The sequence below is a fragment of the Mustela nivalis genome, assembly GCF_964662115.1.
Source record: "Mustela nivalis genome assembly, chromosome: 13".
In the NCBI taxonomy this organism is placed as follows: domain Eukaryota; kingdom Metazoa; phylum Chordata; class Mammalia; order Carnivora; family Mustelidae; genus Mustela; species Mustela nivalis.
In genome coordinates, this window is record NC_139032.1 from 58,911,723 (window position 1) to 58,918,045 (window position 6,323).

Sequence of the window (6,323 nt, forward strand, 5' to 3'; positions counted from 1 at the left end):
TGGCTAGTCCCATTACTCTGGACTCCCACAGTACACACTGGGGTCGATGCCAGCCCTAGCTGCTCTATTTCACTTGTCAGATCCTTCAAGTAGGCCTTACTAGCCAATACACTAAGCACATGTGTTATTTCAGTAAATTTAAAAGTACATTTCTAGCCTTAGATCTTCTATGCTCAGTGGCCACATGTGGTTAGGTAGCATCCCAACTGCACAGCACAGAGAATATTTCCATTATCACAGAAAGTTCTGGACTGTACTGATCTACACAACAGGTACCACTAAGAGTGCGCCATTCAGGCTTCAACACTTGTCTTCATCCTATCACATTTTAGGTGATGGTTTGAGCAACTTATAAAGCCAAGTCAAATCTGCTTAGTTACCTGAATTTCCAGGTTGGAGACTGATGTAAACTCCTGTAATAACCACTCAGAAGGGTGGGAATGGGCAAGAAGGAAAACCCGTCATTTCTCCCATGGTAATTATGGCTGGAGGGGGTTGGAACCTTTTATTACTTTTCTGCCCATGTCGCACCCCCACCCCAAGCTGCTTAGTTGGGCATTCTTTGATCTGGGTCACGTTTCTGGCCTCTTCGCACACTCTTTCCCTTTAGCGGTTTGTGGTTGCAATCTTAAGCAATCACTCATTTATCATTTTTGGGCCTTGCGAATGCCCTTCAAAATGTCAGGCCAGTTTAAGAATCAGCTCAAAGGTCACCTCCACCAGCACCTTCCCTTACTCCCCTCTGTGAGCTCCCATGGCCCTCTAGCTGGGGCAGCTTACCTTTGGGTATTCTCTTGATGGGGTTACCTGGACTGGTCTTGCCTCACACACCAGATGGGCTTCTTGAGGGTAGATGTGGCAGTTGTAAAAGATCAGTCAGGTCTGATACTCCCCAGATCAAGACTGGTTAAGATGACAGAAAGTACTGCTGTGAGACTTCCAAAGGCTAGATCATAAAAGGCAACACAGCTTAACAGCTGGTTTGTTGAAACATGCAAGCTACACACGCTGGTATTCCTTGTGTCACCATGTCGAAACACCACCCTGAAGCCACAATCTGTGAAGCCCAAACCAGCCTACACAGATCCTGAAACTACAAGCAGAGAGAAATGCCTGGCCAGTCTAACCTCTTGCTACTCTGGCTCTAGCCACGGTAACTGCAAATGCACCAGATACAGTGAGTCTGGATTGCCAAGTAGAGCCTTTCCAAAATTCCCAGTCCACAGAAACCATGAGAGAAATGATTACCGTTTGAACCTCTAAGTTTTGGGGTGGTTTGTTCCAGAGCAGTAACTTACAACTGTTTCTGATGCCTCCATTACCCACGTGGGGCTCCATAAAAAGAAGGGAGTTGGTCCAGGAACTCCGGGTTCAACATTTAGTTTTAAACTTTTCTTTGGACCACTTTGCTTTTTATGTCCAACTTTAAATGTTATTTAACACAGTGTGAGAAGTTCTAGCCAGAGCAATTAGGAAAAGGGAAAGGAAAGGAAGAAAGGAAGAGAAAAAGAGAAAGAAAGAAAGACTAAGTCCTGAAAGGAAGTAAAGCTGTCAGTCCTGTCAGTCTTGGCAGATAATTGACATTATATATAGAAAACCCTAAAGACCAAAAAATGTTGGAACTAATAGATTCCATATAGTTAGAGGACACAAAGCCAGTATACAGCAGTCTTTTGCATTTCTGTACACTTGAACTACCAGAAAGAGAAATTAAAACTTTCCCCCTTGCAGTGGCATCAGAAAGAACAAAATAGGAATAAATTTAAACAAAGACATGAAAGACCTGTACAATGAAAACTCTGAGATTAACAAAGGAAATTGAAGACAAATAAATGGAAAGATACTACATGTTTACAGATTAGAAGATTATTATTAAAATATTCACACTACCCAAAACAACTTAGAGAATCAGTTCAGTCTCTCAAAATTCCGATGGCATAATTTAAAACAATCCTAAGGGGTGCCTGGGTGTAGCAGACCAACTCTTGGTTTTGTCTCAGGTCAAGATCTTACAGTTGGGAGACTGAGCCCCTCATCAGGCTCCATGCTTAGCGTGGGGTCTGCTTAAGACTCTTCCTCTCTCTCTCTCTCTGTCCCTCTCCCCACAACCAAATAAATATCAAAATAAGGAAATAAATCCTAAAATGTATGGAACCCCAAAGACCCCAAATAGCCAATACAACTTTGAGAAAGAACAAAGCTGGAGGCATCATGATCCCTGATTACAAACTACATCACAAAGCTATAGTAATCAAAACAGGATGCTCTGATCAATAGAACAGAGTTTAGAAATAAAACTGTGGGTGTATGATCAGTTAATTTGTGACAAAGGTGGCAAGAATATAATTGAGAAAGGACCATCTCTTCAGTAAATGGTGATGAGAAAATTAGATCACTATTGTAAACCACACAAAGATTAACTCAAAATGGATTAAAGACTTGAAACCAATAGGCTGTAAGCTCCTTGATGTTAATCTTGGGTGATTTTTTGAATCTCGCCGCAGAAGCAAAAATGAACAAATGGGGACTACATCAAACTAAAAAGCTTCTGTACAGCAAAGGAAACCAACAAAAAAAAATGAAAAGGCAACCTGGTGAATGGGAGAAAGTATTTGCAAATCATATCTGCTAAGGGGCTAATATCCAAAATATATTTTAAAACTCCTATAGGGGCACCTGGGTGGCTCAATTAAGCGTCTGCCTTCAGCTCAGGTCACGATCCCAGGGCCCTGGGATCAAGCCTTGAGTCAGGCTCCCTGCTCAGCCGTGGAGCCTGCTTTTCTGTTTCCCTCTGCCTGCCGCTCCCTCTGCTTATGCTCTCCCTATCAAATAAGTAAGTAAAATCTTTAAAAAAATAAAATAAAAACTCCTATTACTCGGGACGCCTGGGTGGCTCAGTTGGTTAAGCATCTGCCTTTGGTTCAGCTCATGATCTCAGGGTTCAGCAGGGAGTCTGCTTCTCTCTCTCTCTGCCAGACCCTCTGCTTGTGCTCTCTTCTTCTCTCAAAGTCTTTAAAAAAAAAAAAAGAAAAGAAAAAAAGAAACTCCTATAACTGACTAGTCAAAACAAACTAAAAACCCAACTAAAAATTAGGGGATCTGAACAGACAGGTTTCTAAAGATACACAGATGGCTAACAGATAGATGAACAGTTGCTCAGTATCCCTCATCAGGGAAATGCAAATCAAAACCACAATGAGATTAACACCTTGTACCTGTTACAATGGCTGTTAGCAAAAAGACAGCAAGTGTTGGTGAGAATGTGGAGGAAAGAGAACCTTTATGCTGTGTTGGTGGGAAAGCACACTGGTGTAGCTACTATGGAAAATGGTGTGGAGGTTCCTCAGAGGTTTAAAAGTAAAACTACCAGAAAATGTGTATATAGATACACGTGTGTATCTATATATACATATAGATAAATATCTTATGTATTTTGTCTCTCTCTGTATTTTTTCATACACACACACAATCATAATGAAGTATGATTCAGCCATAAAAAAGAATGGAGTATTGGGGCGCCTGGGTGGCTCAGTGGGTTAAGCCGCTGCCTTCGGCTCAGGTCATGATCTCGGAGTCCTGGGATCGAGTCCCGCATCGGGCTCTCTGCTCAGCGGGGAGCCTGCTTCCTCCTCTCTCTCTGCCTGCCTTTCCATCTACTTGTGATTTCTCTCTGTCAAATAAATAAATAAATAAATCTTTAAAAAAAAAAAAAAAAAAAAAGAATGGAGTATTGCCATTTGTGACTTGGATAGACCTTAAGAGCAAAGTCAGAGAGCGACAATTAACTGTGTGATCTCAATGACATGTGGAATCTGAAAACCAAAAACCAACAACCGTGCTCACAGATACAGAAGACCAGCAACAGACCAGTGGTTGTCAGGGGTGAAGAGTGAGGAGGGGGGAAGTGAACTGGGTAAAGGGAGTCGGAAGGTGCAAATGTCCAGTTATAGAAGAAGTCATGGGGCAGTGGCAAAGACAGAGCATGGCAAAGACAGCCAGTAGCGGACGCCCGCCTTGTAGACCGTGCCCGTTCGGCCCCACAGCGCCACAACAAAGGGAACATCGCAATAAGGTGAGTCAAATGAGTTTCCTGGTTTCCCAGAGCACATAAACGTTTACACTGTAATCTGTTAAGTGTGCAACAGCATTATATTTAAAAAACGGACATACCTGAATTAAAAAATACCAGCCATCATCAGAGCTTTCAGCAAGTTGTAATCTTCTTGCCAGTGGAGGGTCTTGCCCTCAAAGTTGAGGGCTCCGGACTCATCAGGGTGGTGGCCGCTGACGGCTGGGGCGGCTGGGACAAGTTCTTAAGACAAGACAGTGAAGTCTGCTCCATTAGTTGACTCCTCCTTTCACAATTTCTCGGTAGCATTTGATGCTGTTTGACAGTGTTTTGCCCACAGAATTTCTTTCGAAAGTGGAGTCCATTCTCTCAAGCCCGGCCACTGCTCTGTCAACTGGGTTTACGCACTCTGTAAATTCTTTGTTGTCACAGCAGCAGGCTGCACCGCATCTCCACCGGGAGCAGTTTCCATCTCCAGAAACCACTTTCTTTGCTCATCCATAGGAGCAACTCCTCATCTGTTACAGTTTTATCATGAGATTATAGCAATTCAGACATATCTCCAGGCTGCCCTGCTAATTCTAGTTCCCTTGCTATTTCCATCACATTTGTACTTCCTTCCTTTGCTGAAGTCTTGAACCTCTCAAAGTCATCTGTGAGGGCTGAAGTCAGCGTCTTCCAAACTGCTGTTGCTATTTTGAGCTCTTCCATGAATCATGAATGTTTTGTTTTTATTTAAGTAGGCTCCGTGCCCAGGATGGAGCACAACATGGGGCTTGAACTCACAACCCTGAGGTTAAAAGCTAAGCAGAGACTAAGAGTTGGACACTCAACTAAGTGAACCACCCAGGTGCCCCACAAATATTCTTAATGCCATTGGGAATGGTGAGTCCTTTCCAGAAGGTTTATCAATTAACTCTGCCCAGATCCATCAAAGGAATCCCCATCCGTGGCAGCCATAGCCTGACGAGATGTATTCCTTAAATAAGACTTGAGGTTGAAATGACTCCTTGACCCACAGGCTGTGGGGTGAACGTGTGTTAGCAGCTTGAAAACAACACTCACATTACTGTACATCTCTGTCAGAGCTCTCGGGTGACCAGGTGCCTTGTCAATGAGCAGCAGTATTTTTTTTAAGGTATCTTTTTTCTTTTTGAGAGAGAAAACACTTGCAGTAGGGAGAGGGAGAAGCAGACTCCCTGCTAAGCAGGGAGCCCAACATGGGGCTTGATCCCAAGACTCTGGGATCATGACCTGAGCCGAAGGCAGATGCTTAATGACTGAGCCAGCCAGGCGCCCCGAGCAGTAGAACTTCAAAAGGAGTCTTTTTTGGTCTGAGCAGGAGGTCTCAACAGTGGGCTTAAAATTAAGTTCAGCAAACCATGTTGTAAACAGATGTGCTATCATCCAGACTTTGTTCCATTTACAGAGCACAGGCAGAGCTGATTCAGCAGAATTCTTAAGGGCCTAGGATTTTCAGAATAGTATGTCAACACGGTTTCAACTTAAAGTCACCAGCTGCCTTAGCCCCGAGCAAGAGAGTTAACCGGTCCTTTTTGCAGTTTGAAGCCAGGCATTGACTTCTCTCTCCTTTCTAACTCTGAAAGTTCTAGAAGGCATCTTCTTCCAGTAGAAGGCTCTTTCATCTTCATTGAAAATCCGTGGCTTAGTGGAGCCAAGTTCATGATGAACTTAGCTGGATCTTCCAGACCTTGCTGCAGCCTCTGTATCAGCACCTGCGGCCTCACCTCGGGCTTTGATGTTAGGGAGACGGCTTCGTCCTTAAACCTCAGGAGGCAACCCCTGCTAGCTTCCAGCTTTCTCCTGAAGCTTCCTCACCTCTCCCAGCCGTCACAGAACTGAAGGGTTAGGGCCTTGCTCTGGATGAGGCTTTGGCTTAAGGGACTGTTGTGGCTGGTTTGATCTTATATCCAGACCACTGAAACTTTCTCCATGGCAATAAGGCTGTTTTGCTTTCTTACCTTTTTTGTGTTGACTTGCCTAGCACTTTTCATTTCTTTCAGGAACTTTTGCATTCACAGCTTGGCTGTTAGGTGTGAGAAGCCTAGCTCTGGCCTGTCTCAGCTTCTGACAGGCCTTTCTCACCCATCTCTAGCTTTGATTCAAAGTGAGAGATGTCTAACTCTTCCTCTCACTTGAGTACACAGAGGCTCCTGCAGGGTATTAATTGGCCTAATTTCAATATGTGTCTCGGGGATAGGGAGGTAGTAGGAAGAGAGGGAGAGAGATGGAG